Here is a 14,671-nt window from a genome sequence, read left to right as displayed (position 1 = left end):
GCTATTATGTTAAAAGCTGAGACGAATATACCTAAGGTATATTCGTCTCAGGTTAAAAGATACACATGTAGCAGCCTACAAATGAAGTTTTGGTATGGATGTACACAATTAGTTGGGTGTGATACAGAGTAGGCCCAAATAAAATTGAAATGGAAAATGGCTCCAAAAGAGCAATACAGCTCTGCAACACTTTCATTCATTCATACATAAAACCATTCCTTCATTCACTTGTTCAGTCAATACTCAAAGAAAAATTCTTCATTCATTGAAGAAGTAATAAATGAATGACATAGCAAGTGAATGAATGAGTGATAAATTAATAAATGAATGAATGAATGAATGAATGAATGAAAGTAACAAAGAATTATGGACTAAAAGCAAGTAAGAATTTGCAAATAAAATGTTATGACATTTGAAAATAACCTTTGATTGCTTCTGTTGCAAGGTTGGAGAATGATCAGAAGACACTCTTGGACTGAATTTGTGTAGGGGATGGGATGATTTTCACCTTAGGATTGATTGAAATCAAATCTGAAAACTATATGTAGCTGCTCAAATCACCTGCAGATTAAGTAGCTCTAATGAATTATGCAGAATGAACATAATTATATTTCTCTTGTTAGATGTGAAGTAATGTCAAATGTTACAGATGTAAACTGTCTGCATTGAATTATCATTAGGAATGGAAGATGTTATTTCAGCAAGTCATAAATTCCTCACCAGGAGCTGAACATATCGGCATGGAAGATCTGCAGCATTCACCCTAGGCTACTTAATCTGTCAATGACCTTATTTGCTGCATGTATATAATGCACAAGTTTTCCAAGTACACCTATATAAAGTATTCACCCAGTTTTATAAGCTGCCAATGTTCACAAGTTGTTCATGCACTACAACAAAAATCCAATACCTTTTGTTACAGGATGCGTTTTCTTGAATTTGACACCTGAGATCTGCATCCAGAAAGTTGGTTATTATCCAAATCAAAAGTGACACTTGATAAGATTCCCAATAGCATATCACAGCAAAGCTATTCTGGGTAAAATGATTACATGCATGCATGATGACCCACTTTCTGTTGTATAATTAGAGGCTAATAACTGTGCATGGGTTATTTGGAGGGCATTGTAACAAATCTAAACATTTTGCCTTTGGAACCGAGGAATATCCCGAGGGGCACATCCCCGGAGGTATTCGAGTTGCAAACCAAAATGTTTAGATTTGTCACAATCCCTCCTAACAACTAATCTTGATTATCAACCCATAATTGATAATTTGCTGAAGCATCCTTTTGGATTTGGACAATAACAGGCTTTGGGGAGAGATCTCCTTTGCATCCTGCTCAATTTCATAAATGGTGTGTAAAATTATGTAGACATCTTCTGTATCTAAATTTACTTGTCTTAATTGTTGTTTCCTTGAAGGACTTACGAACAATGGCGACTGAGGAAGAGTTGTTACTTAGTATCGTAGGTGTAGAAGAGAATAAGCGGGGTCACTTTGCTTTAAAAATTGACATTATTATGGTGCTATAAATTACAGATTTCTTAACAAGCAAACCATCATGATTTTCAATGTGCTGACAGGAAAATTGGCAGACACATTATGGGACATTTCAATGCAAGTGAAAGACAATATCACTAGAAACCCATAATGACGAGAAACTACCCATTTTTGGGGAGAAATGGTGAGGCTAGGCGAGAAAGGGCCAGGATTTAAAAATGTGAGGAATGGAGATGTTAAGATAACTAAGTCTTGCTCAGATCATGGGCAAGGTTGGCAAGGAAAGGTGAGAAAGAGGTAGGTAAGGCAAGGTACAAGCAGACCTTCAACAGACATTTTGTCTAGAATATGACGCAATTAACACCCATTGTTATCATGTTGACTCAATTGGTCATAACCAATTTATTACACTCAACCAGAAAGCCCAGGAAGATTATGACCAATTGAGTCAACATGATAACAATGGTGTTAATTGGGTGCTACTTAAATTCCAGATAAAATGTCTGTGGCAGGTTTGGATGTGCTGGATGTACCCCCCCCCCCCTTTCCTTGCCATTTCCTGCCTTTTCTTGCCAAACTTGACCAGGATCTAAGCAAGACTTAGTTATCTTAAACTTGTCATTCCTCACCTTTTTAACAGGCTACCCTGCCTTTCCTCACCATTTCTCGCCAAAATGGGTACTTTCTTGCCTTTGTGGGTTTCTATTGATAAGAGCAGCAGAAATTTAAGCATTACAGGACTTACCATGCCGGGGGTACTCAGTACAAATGACCATACGGGATGTGCCGCAAATATGGGTAGCATTTTCAGCCTTCTGGTATATCAATGACCCCTTTTTCAAAGCCTATTTTGGTATATGAATGGGTCCTTTTTCAAAATTTTCTCAATTTTTCCGAAAACAGCCCTTTTTTTCCTTTCTCTTGTAAAAACTAAGACAATTTTGGGTCAATTCGGCAGAAAATTTTGACTTTTGGTATATCGATGGGTCCAAATTTCTTGAAAATTGGTATATTTATGGGTCTACTTCCAAAATCTCAGCGGCACGTCCCTACCAAAACCAAACTTGAGTACCCCCTGGGTTACCATGACCTTTCATTGGGGCCCCGCATGTGCGGCATGTTGGCATCTTGCGTGGTCGCTTAGATGTAGAGCCAACATGATAGCCACCAGACTAAAGTAGTGCCGGGAAGTAGTGGCTATGGTCCGAATGTCGGAAAGCGTGAGCGGTTTGCTCTAAACGCTTCATGACACGCTTTCTCTTATTTGTCAGTAATGCTTTGGCTTGAGCTGCTCTTATCCTGAGTTTGTCTTTACTTGCTAAAGTATGCTGGGAAGAAGTAATACACTCATTTCCTACTACCTGCATCTATAGCCAACCAACATTAAAAGAAATAGTTGACAGCACATTGCTGTCCGAATCAGTGTTGCAGAGCTGTATTGCCATTTTCCAGAGCAAGCTGTTGTAGGACTCATTGGCGTTCTGTGTCAGACACTGACTGCAATGCGATAGTAAGTCAACATCAGATAGGTCCTGTTGAAAAATACAAAGTTCCACATTCCATTATTAAGTAATGTCCATAATGTGTGATCAATTTGCGAATCATGTTTAATATCAATACTGTCAACATTATTAACATTCACTTGTTGCGATGAAGGTAATTTGTGTTGTGGTGATGAGCGCTATAAGCTGCACTAAAGGTTATGATGAATACATCGCATAAATATTTTTGATATACAATCCTTTCTTGGTATATACTGCAAAAGATTATTAGTGCTGTTAATAGTCACACATCAATTGAGGTACAGAATATTGAAACTTTCACTCCATTTAAAGATTATTTATAAACTTTGCTTCAGTGCTGTGCTGAAATGAATGGGAGATATGTTGTAATGATCTTACAGAAGATGCCTACATTTGATATAGTTGTTTGTAAATGAAAAGGAAATTTGATTTAGTTGCTCGGTGCTGTGGTGAAGCTACAAAGTTGCACTATCACATATATATTCTTACATCATAATGGGCTTCATTACTGCTACCATGGCTGGTGTAAATGGATCATCCACTGGTTCAGAGTTGTTAGTACCACTAATCTCATCTTTCTTAAAATTGCACCAGGTGTCATTTCTTGTCGGGCAGTAACTGTGGTCCCCAGCATAGTGATACAGGCCAGCCATTGTTTCTGCTGACGCTGCTTCAGGATTCCCTTTGTTGGTCCTCAAAGCCTTGCCATAAAATCCTTGCAGCAAATCTACTCTTTTACGGTGGAGGCGACCCTTCTCGTCAATGTCTTCCCGTCAGCAAGTTTCACTCCTTTCACCACACAAAAGAAAAGGAATCAATGAAATCAGCTTGGTTTATGTAATAAATTGAGGTTTTATCTTATTTACATCTGTTTTATGATGTGTCCTGTCAAAATTTAATGACGTTAAAAACCACATATGATAAGCTTTTACACTAGTATAAAACTGTATGATACTCCATGAGGTGGTTATTGCTCGTGATCCTATGGCTGTGGAGCAGGCGACTACAGGATTCCTCTATGCACAGCAATCATTGTCAAGTACGACTCTGGTCTCCAGCTATATACTGTCCTCTGATGGATGACCAGTGAAAAGGTTAAATACAAACTTTAATTATTAATACCTTTTTCTTCTCTACAAGCTTTCTGAGTCTGCATCCCATCCTCTTCTGTATGTGGCCGACACATTCCTCTTTAATGGTTGTAACATCTGGCCCATATGGCTGCTCCTGTGTAATTCTTGAAAATGAAGAAGAATCGCCATCCCCTACATAAGTTGTGTATCTCAGTCCAAGAGTGTCTTCTGATCTGTTATCCAAGAAATGTGACTGATCTGAAACTCAAATCATGTGGACAAATCAGGGGATGTGTGTGCAATAAATAATAAATTATCAAACAATGATGACAGTCACATGAAGTATGACCATGCTGGCTTTACCTTTTGGAGGCACTGGGCCAGGCCAAAATTTGGAGGCCCAAACTCACCGTAAGGAAGGATATGCACTCAAGTGGACAAGTTTGGTTTAGGTATATATAAGATCGATAATGGCAGCGGAACCATTACAATTTAGAGATAGACATGCATAGATTTAACCAGGATATTTAGCCAGAAGAGCACACAAATGAAGTGAAATTTGCTATGGGCCAGTGCCCAAGAAGCACTCAAAATTGTGCAATTTGCCCTATTTTGGCCAAAAACATTGTGTTTTGGGGGCTACAAAGCAAGATCCATAACTCAATTGTAGAGGCCCCAAAATTATGGGGCCATGGACCAAGGTCCATGGGTAATACCCAAAAATGTGTCTTTACCTTGCTAGTATTCCTCTTCTCTGGAACAAACCCACTGCTTGTTGATGGTTCATTTTCCATTCTAGCTGACTTGATGATGTGGCATATTCAGAGAAAAACATAAGATAAATAACAGAATTAAATATGTACTAGACCAGTTGAATGTAAAGAAAAATAAGCCAATAATTATGTATGAGATAAGAAACCAAACACAAGATGCAATCCACATGCCAACATTGACAAGTTTAGATTTGTGACTGAAAACCAGTGAATATGAAACTGAATGACTATGGTACATAGTACAGCGTCAAGCACCCTATGTTACTTTGAACATAGCCTCTCAAATTATGTCATTGCAGATAATTCAGTCCTGAAATGGTTTTCAAGCCTTGCAATAACATTAGAATGGATTCTGAATAAATGGGCCTTGATAGTAACATAATATATGGTTGTTCTGTTGGTGTACTTTTACCCACTGGTGTGATTATAACTGGATCATCAGGTTTTACATAACATTTGTAAGTGCAGGGGATTGACCTTTTTTTCGTTTCCATTAATAACTGCAAGTTCTACAGTTTGCGATGCCCCCCAAAAAAAAAAAAAGAACCGTTTTTTTTAATATGGGTTGTTGAAGGACATTTGAAGTAGGGTCAGTTGGGATTATTGTGGTATTTTTGATGAAATTTCTTTCCTGAAGGCTAAATATGACCCTATAATATCACCGAAAGCTTGGAAATTGTGCAAATGTAATGATTTGTTGGCTAACATATCAATTTTGAACATGTTCAGAGTATTTGTCAAAATGTCAACGTCAAAATCAATAAATGTTAGCCCCAAAATGGCTTATTTGACCTGATTGTAGCCAAAACTTGGTAAAAACAAACATTTTCCCAGAACGTAAAATCGGGGTTGGTCACTCCCGTAAAACCGAGGGGGTTTTCATTGCCTACTGGAATCTGATGCGTCCGGCTGATGCGACTCATCATTTTGTGCAACAAAGGTTTGAAATAAAATATTATTCAAAATCTGACCAATTCTAATTTTTTTAACTTACATTCTTCTCAGTTGCTCCTCACTGCAGTGCTATGGGATAACGCAAAAAGATGACACGCTGAAAAGGATTGGAAAGATTTGGCATTAATAAAAGTGCAACCTTCCCTGACCCCTAAAAAAAAAAAAAAATTTGATTACCCTACCACCGATACACCTTACCCTCTAAACAGGCAAAAATTGAACTGAAATCAGTTAAATTATTTGAAATAAAATAAACACACTATCTGTAGTCATCTTGTGACTCAATGCCTACATTTTGGTCATCAAACATGTGATGACCCTCCTATATTTCTGTCCAAATATTTATAAGCAGTCAAGTTAGCTCAATCGATAAGGCGTTCGACTATGGTGCGAGAGGTTGCGGTTCGAACCCTGACGGTGATTAGTTTGCTCTCGTGGAAAAATTGAGTTAGCTTGAAATTCCCTGCACAAGGAACTCACTGCTTATTGTCTCGTTGTAACCCGTACGAAACTCGGGGAGCTGATCCTGGTTGCGAAGGTTATTTGTGGAATGTCTAGGGTGTGCGCTCGTGAAGCTGCAAAGTCCCTGAGTTTTTGTTAAATGGTTATGGAATGATGTGGGGCTGTAGTGGTCAGTGACAACCTGTAAAGTGTGCTGAGGCTTGTGGATCAACGTCTAGGCGTTGTGCCTGTCGTAGCACACTATAAATCACTACACTTTTTTTTAACCCCCCCCAGTATATTCGGGAGTGGGGACCCACCCCCTTCCAAACAAAATGCCAGCCCCCACCCCCAGCTAGGTTGACAGCTAGCTATAAAAATATAAATACTAATAGGACTCAGCTTTCCATGCTTGTTGTGAGTTTAATTAATATTAAGCTATACACTTCTCGATAATAATTATATACTGATGCCTGCTAACTACTACAGTCTACTACATGATCATTCGGACATTCAATCAAATCCAACTAGTATGCATATAAGGGGGTACTACACCCCTGGCCAATTTTTTTTGCCTATTTTTGCATTTTTCTCAAACATTAAAGCGCATTGGTGACAAGTAAGATATGTATATTATAGGGGCAAGGACTACAACTACTGTACTGAAAATTCAGCAACTCAAAGCAAGTAGTTATTGATTTTTTGATCAAATATTGGTTTTCCCTCATTTTTGACTGTAACTCGATATCTGTTGTAGTGCTGAAATAAAATTTCCAGTGCAGTAGTTGTAGTCCTTGCCTCTATAATATACATATCCTACTTGTCCCCAATGCGCTATAATTTGAAAGAAAATGCAAAAATAAGCACAATCTCATGAGGGGTGTAGTACCCCTAAATAATGCAATGCCAATGATGCATGCCACTGCACTGCAGTGTACATGGATCTGCAAACATTTTATGTATCAGCAGTTTATTCAACACGTATGATATGTACTATACTACATCATACATGTATTGACAACTGACTGGTTCATTGATTGCGCATATTCCAAATTTGTAGTTACTACAAAGTACAACTGCTTCATAACAGGCTAGCAGTGCAAAATTCGGCACACATGAGATCAAGTTTGGTGGTTTTAGGTCGGTCTGATTTTTAGGGCAAAACTGAACTCGTTCGGCAGTTCTTAATTTATAGTTCATATTGTTTTTCTTACCTTAAAAGTTACTTTGAGCTTGTAAATATTATAACCAACGACGCGATGACTTTACATGTATTTACTTTGGCAGCTTAGGCTTACCGAGTACTGTGGCGATCAGCTGTTCCACTTTCAATAATTTACATATTAGCAGGTCAACTAATTTCAATATGAATAGTATTAATGATCCGCCCATTAAATGGCTATAAATCAAGAGTATATCATGAAAATGGTATTTTTTACGATTTATACGTATCAGAAGTCAAATAAAATAATAATGAAAACAAAATGAAAGCTAACAAATAAGAAATATGAAAATAAAAACGGGAAATTGTGAATAGCTCCGCCTCTTTGTCACGCCCGTTTTGGGCACCTTTCCATGTCGTAACTTCCGGTAGCTCCTACGATTCATAGTTTTATAAAGCGATTTAAGAAGAAACCAATTATGAATGACATCTCATGATGTGACGTTGTGTTCCCATTGTTCATTGCCTGGGAGCATGCGTACTCATGGTGCTCATTTTTTTTCATTTAGGGCCTGTGCTTTGTAAAGTCCACCACAGTAAAATAAACCATGATGACAGTCAGTGGTTGTATGTACACACCAGTCCCTTGTCGATCTAGACCTAGTCGCACCGGAGTCGCGAGGAAAAGCGACGTTTCATCGTCATCCCCTAGGTCAATTACAGTTTCATCGTTTGTAATGTTGGTTCACAATGTGAACTTAATGTGAACCGAACTTAGTCTTTATAGTTGATGTTGTATCAGGTTGTATTTCAAGTATTTTTTCTACTGTATGACATGTGTTTGTGAGATATGGGGTGTTGGACTCAACTTTTGCAGGAAAAACCTGAAATAATCAACAGAAGATGATAATCGTGAGTATAAATACAAACCACAGAGCAAAGCATGTCTTGGCTTTGAAACGTCTCCAATTTCGGGTCGATACGTTGAATACGTAAGCTTATAGTCAAGGATTTTATCCTCAAAAACTGCGTAGCACTGAATTCGGCAGATTGGACATAAATGACCTGAAATTAGCACTAAACGGAACGATTTAGACAGGAAATAACTACTGAATGCACGTAAATTTACTTTTCCTCGCTCCAACCAATGATGTAGAACTCTTTTCGTTGTGAAAGTGGGAACATTCGTGAATTTTCATTGACAAAATAGCATGTACACATGGTCGTTTCCCAAGATGCAAAATCACATGAATTTTCTGTCTTGACGAGACTAATTAAGGCATTTGTTGAGCTCCGAAGTTCGAAATAAGTATCATAATTATTTCTTTGGAGTTTTCAACATTTTATACCGAAATGATGCGGAAATCGGTATTAGGGAAAGATATGAAATCTGGGGTGAAATAAAAAAGTGCGTGAGCCGATGTGGAACATTATATATACAGACATATTTACATAATTTCCTAGGACCTTGCACAAGTGATCATGCTCAAATAATAAACTAGAGAGGTTGGTCATTGATATGCACCATAAATTTTGAACCTATGATCAGTATTGCTAGGCAAAATTAACAGCAAACATGGCCGATTTTTCCATTTTGGACCAATTTGAAACCAAGCTGGCCCGAGCCCTTAAGTGTTCAAGATAAACATTATTTAATTATTTAAGAAACATTTATCCAGACTTCTACAGTACTTTCTTGTTATTTCACTACAAAGAAGAAAGGAGGCTGCTTTGTTTATGTTAGACAATCAATACGAGACACAATAATATTAATATATGCGAGGTAATAAATGATGCAAATTCTATTCATTACATGTCAGTTTACTCCAGTTAAATGATATGAAGCTGAGGTAAACTTAACTAACATACTACGATAATTGCCTAAGTTACGTAATCACTCGAATTATTTCGGATTATTCCCTTTAATTTGTATCATTATCATTTATTCTTGTGCAATGATTGATGAATAAATATGTTTAAATGCATGCTAGAACCATATCTTGTACTTTGTTCTAAAAATGACACAAAATGACAAATATAGTAGTAGGGTAGTAGGCTGACGATATAATGAATACAATTTCTTGGGCCTCCTTTTTCATTATTTAATACACAGTTGGGCGTTAAGCTAATAAGACACAGTGAGAGAGTATGCAATCATGACATGACTAGGTGAGATCGTGACTTCTCTTGATCTATAGTCCGAAGGGTCGCTAGGGTTCTCTAATCCATAGGTTCTCTAGTCCGAATATCGAACAAGGGTTAGGGTTAGGGTTTAAAGTTATGGTTATGGTTAGAGTTAGGGTTAGGGGTTAGGGTTAGCGAGCCTTATTCTATATTCGGACTAGAGAACCCGATATTCGGACTAGCGAACCTTTTTCAGAATTCGGACTAGCGAATGGTAAATTACGTGTTCGGACTAGCGAACCTTCGGACTAAGGAGCCTTCAGACTAGGGAACCTTCGGACTAGAGAGTTGTCACCGGTGAGATTACCCGTGTACGAACTGATAACTCTCGACCGGTAATCGTGACGTCCGGGGTTCAAACCCCGCTGAGTCGTGATTTGTTCTCCTTTCAATTTATTATTTGCCCAAGCTTCATAAAGAAGTACGTAACATACTAAAATACTAAGTTACGCAGATTTGGTGCACCCAATAGCTTAAGTTGTTTTAATAAAATGGCAGTGTTTACAGAGTGAAGGGTAGGCACCGGCATTGATTGGTACCTGGGTTAATCTTACACTTTAGGTTTATTATCTGGTGAAATTTTGAAAATGAAATGTACAAGCTTAAAGACCCATACAGTGATCCCAGCGCAAGTGTAAAGAAATTAAAATTGTTTATAAATTGATTAAAAGTGAAGGATAAGTCATTCAAATTGTCATTTGGGTATTTTTGAAAGTACAAATTTGGCCAAAAACAAAGAAAATAGCAGTACTGACGAAGTTGAAGCCCCATGCATATACATGTAGCTAATTTAGATACTGTCAGTATCTAAATTACAGATTCGTGTAAAATGTCTTATTTTGTCTTAAATACACGGCTTTCGGCTGAATCACTCGCAGGTTATGTTTGCACATCTATGACAATGACAAAGGTACCAAAATCTGAATTTTGATGATTTTTACGATCGGCCGGATGAGCAATCACTGAATGGGCCTTTTAAGTCATTAGAGCATTAAATTATATGGAAAGGACATTCCGGAGACTCGGGCTAATCGTAAGTTTAACTTGAACACAGATATGGATTATTGTGTCAAGATATTAAAAAGTATTGCAATATCATGATTTGATCGATGCTTGAACATATTTGAAGACCTTATTTCCAAACCGTGTTAAGTCCACAACCACATATGTTTCTCATTTACGTGTGTGATACAGTCACAATTACTAGATTGACATTAGCAGGAATGAGTTGTACCATCAACAAGTCATTATTTACCACAACAATGCTGGTTAACAATATGCATACTATAATTGTTCTCATTTGGGAATCAAAGACCTCACACGGTATTGTGACTGTGCATCCATCCACTGTTTGCTTTATAATGGTGCATCCAACTGAAATTATTAATACCAATAGCATCACAACCCATTGCAATATCGCACAGGTAAATCAGAAACGTGTGTTTGTGGACTTACACCTTGGTCTGGGCCGGCCGGACATTTTAAAAATGAATTTAGGAGAGCAGCAACGACATCACTTGCATTACATTCCAGATGTTAAATCTACATCATATGCAAAATTTGAGGAAATTCACACGAGTCCGTTTTATTTTAGAGCCATTTGTCTATAACTGGTCTTTACATGTAGCCCTATGGAGAGAGTGCCCGTTGAGGGCGCTATAACCCCGTTTTAGGAACAAAATGTGATTTAAAAAAAAGCGGACTCGTCAAATTTTCTAAATTGTCAGAGTACGTAGTATGAACATGTAGACATATAATCAAGTAGTTGCCCTACCTGCTCTTCTCCTAAAAAATAAAAAGTCCTATACCTCAATGATAATGAAACCTAGGTGTATAATCTCTTTGGTTATTTTAAAACTGAGGTGTCAAGTAATTTAAATGTTTACCTTTTTACCAAATACATGTGCTTGCCCATAAATCGCATTTATACGAATAATCACCATTTTAGACATTTTCGATCAACTCCAATTTTCTAGCGTTGATTGTATTGATCTTGTCTTCAAGGAAGAGATTACCTTTGTTCGGCGCTGAAAAGAAAAGACAAGCCTTATTTCAAATATTGAAGACGATGCCAAAATCTGTAACGATGAGATCATTATTAAACAAAATACTTCATGAATGCTAAAAATTAGTTCCAACAATACATTGATATCATCTTCAACGGAACTGAACTGTCTCAGTTAGATTATTTGGTGCTGAATAGAAAAAGGCAATGGTTCATACAAATTATTCAAGATGAAGCCAACTTTTATCATATATAACATGTATAACATCCACAACGATAAGATCATTATTTAAACAAGATGCTTTACAGATTCAAAAATGGGACCCAAAGGTATGTTGAAAATAAGGTTAAAAATGAAAGTTTTTGAATTGGTCCAATTGTTTCGAGCGAATCACAGCATCTGATGATTTGAATTTTTTCATTGTGTAATGCAAACAAAATTATGCGTTAGAAAGTAAGTAAATGTAAATCCATTGAATTGAATTGTCATTTAAAAAAATATAAATAGCTACTGCTCATTGAAAGTACACAGCTGGTTCACAGATGTAAACGGTATTATGTTTAAAAATGTTAATCAGAAAAGAACATGGTTGGAGTTATTAACAAGGGTATGTTTTCATATAAGGATGTAAATCCATTTAATTAAAAAGGTAATTTTGTTATTTAACTACAGCTCAATTAAAGTAAGTACACAGCTGGTTTGCTGACGTCAAGTTAAACAGCGTTATGTTTAAAATGTTAATCAGAAAAGAACATGATTGGAGTTATTAACAAGGGTATGTTTCATATAAAAATGTAAATCCATTTAATTAAAATTGTAATTTTGTTTTTTAACTACAGCTCAATGAAAGTATATGGATCACAGATGGTTTACTGACGTCAAGTTAAACCGCATTATGTTTAAAAATGTTAATAAATAAAAACATGGTTGGAGTTATTAAGAAGGATATGGTTTCATATAAAAATGTAAATCCATTTAATTATAATTGTAATTTTGTTTTTCAACTACGGCTCAATGAAAGTATATGGATCACTGATGTCAAGTTAAAAAAAATGGTAATCAAAAGCGAAAATGATTATAGCAAGAGTTATGTAGAAGGGTAACTTGCTATTTCAAATGAAACTTGATCTTTGATCCCATATGGATTATGTTGATGAAATTTCTTAATGATCACATAAAGAATGAACCTTTGTCTTTCTTGATACCACATACTTGATTACGTAACATCATCAGTATCAAATCAAATATATTGCAAAATTACCAAAAAAAGGAGGGTCTTTTAAATTGTAGTGAAGGTACGTGTTTAAAATATCAGAGAACACGCGTGGGAAATATGTCTAGTTTTGTGAATTAAGAAACATTAGGTCCCTTGACTACCTTTGGTAAAAACCAGAGACACGCCGCTAAACTTACGGTGGAAACAACTTTAGGACTTGAACGGAAGCGATTTATTGATGAAAAAAGGGTGAAAATGTAAAAAGAACAGATTTTTTATTTCCCCCATATATTGGCATTCACTATCAGATACATCCACTTTTATTTTCAGGCCGAACGTCGGTCAACGCAATCCAGCAATCTAGATTCCTTTTATGTTAATCATTATCTTCATTTGGTACATTTCTCATTTCACCAGCCTTTAGTGACATGCTTATCTATAAAACAATATTATAAAATTCAATATGCCCGAACAACAAGTGATCAAACCATCTGTTTACAGGATTTATGGCAAGTAATTAACATTTTGTCATCGAGGGGTGCACACTTTTTGAAATAATTATTTGAACTACATAACAGCTCCACCCGTGTAGAGCGTCATCATCCCTACGATATCTTCATGTCAGAAATTGTCATGATATAGTAATAGGCCAAATCAATCCACTAGTTCTTCAACAGCCACATATAGTTATTCTGTTCCGACGAGTCTAATAGTTTCGAGATAGGGGCCGAGGAACTAAGGCTAAGTATAACAATATAGCTTGAGAGCTCTTGGACGAAAATTGTGTGCTCAGGTGTATCGAGGTGGAAACTGTGCGCATGATGGTTTATAAGAGAATCGTTTTTGTATAGAAACCTTTCCATATGTTTCAAAGCAAAGACTTGGAGATCAAAGCACAGGTGGAAGCTTATCATATTCTTACAACACATATGGTCGAATCCAACCAAAAGTGTCCACGGGCCAAAAATAAAAGTCCGAAATAAAAATGTCTCCACAATTTTTTCCTTTTGCCCATTGATTGATGGCATATTGGCCTTATAGGAACCAAAAGTGCCATTACTAATCTTGAAAAATAAATCCAGGACGTGTGATAGTAAATGTGATATCAAAACCCAATATTACCTACTGAATACCACTAGGATGCTTTCACTATCGCAATACTAATCAACCTAAAACAAATGGAATATTCCCATTGACGCTTTTTTTAAGGTGTAATGTAGACCACAGGGTGTCAGGAAAATGCTAGCTCAACCAGAAAATATTTGTTTTATTTTTATAACGCGATCAATATGATCTTAGTCAATTTATGCTAGTTTATTTTTGAAAATGAAGTTTAGGTCAGTTTCTGTATTTTATTTATCAAATGAGTATGAATCAATTTACACATTGTATTAGAACGAGTAGGATATATGTTTTCAAGAATATTAGGAATTATACGCATACACCTAACGCTTTATACAATGAAAAGGTGAAGAAACCCGGTATTCGTAGGTAACATGAGCGATTTAACAATATCTATATTGAGTTTAGAGGTTTAAATTTGGCTATTATGGTAATGAATTAATAAAATGGTACTTTTTAGATCTCTTTCAGATGGTACGTCCAAATGAATAAATGCTATTACCTCAGATCAAAAATTTTTGATGCTTTTAGCAAGATTTTGACCACTTCATTTTGATATACAAGTAGTTAATCAGCAATTTTACATAATAAATAATTGTTGAATGAATCCGTATATGGGTAATAATAGTATCCTGGGGTACCGCTTAAAGTTTTTGACAATTAATTTCCATTGGTAGAGACACTTCATTACACATGTCATGTATTATGCAGTAT

General features: G+C 36.4%; 1 long non-coding RNA gene across 1 annotated transcript; it reads right to left on the bottom strand.

Annotated features, from left to right (window-relative positions):
* Nucleotides 1-4,160: 4,160 nt before the first annotated feature.
* LOC140156313 (uncharacterized) lies at nt 4,161-7,688 on the bottom strand. Its single transcript, XR_011859521.1, has 4 exons — nt 7,482-7,688; nt 5,867-5,923; nt 4,834-4,902; nt 4,161-4,332 (listed from the first exon to the last, which is right to left on the bottom strand). It is a non-coding gene; the product is annotated as an uncharacterized lncRNA (long non-coding RNA).
* Between the last annotated feature and the right edge of the window lie 6,983 nt (nt 7,689-14,671).

Source organism: Amphiura filiformis, chromosome 7 (genome assembly GCF_039555335.1).
Source record: "Amphiura filiformis chromosome 7, Afil_fr2py, whole genome shotgun sequence".
In the NCBI taxonomy this organism is placed as follows: Eukaryota; Metazoa; Echinodermata; class Ophiuroidea; order Amphilepidida; family Amphiuridae; genus Amphiura; species Amphiura filiformis.
The sequence above is the reverse complement of the archived record's forward strand: the minus strand, read 5'-3'. Positions and strand labels throughout refer to the sequence as shown.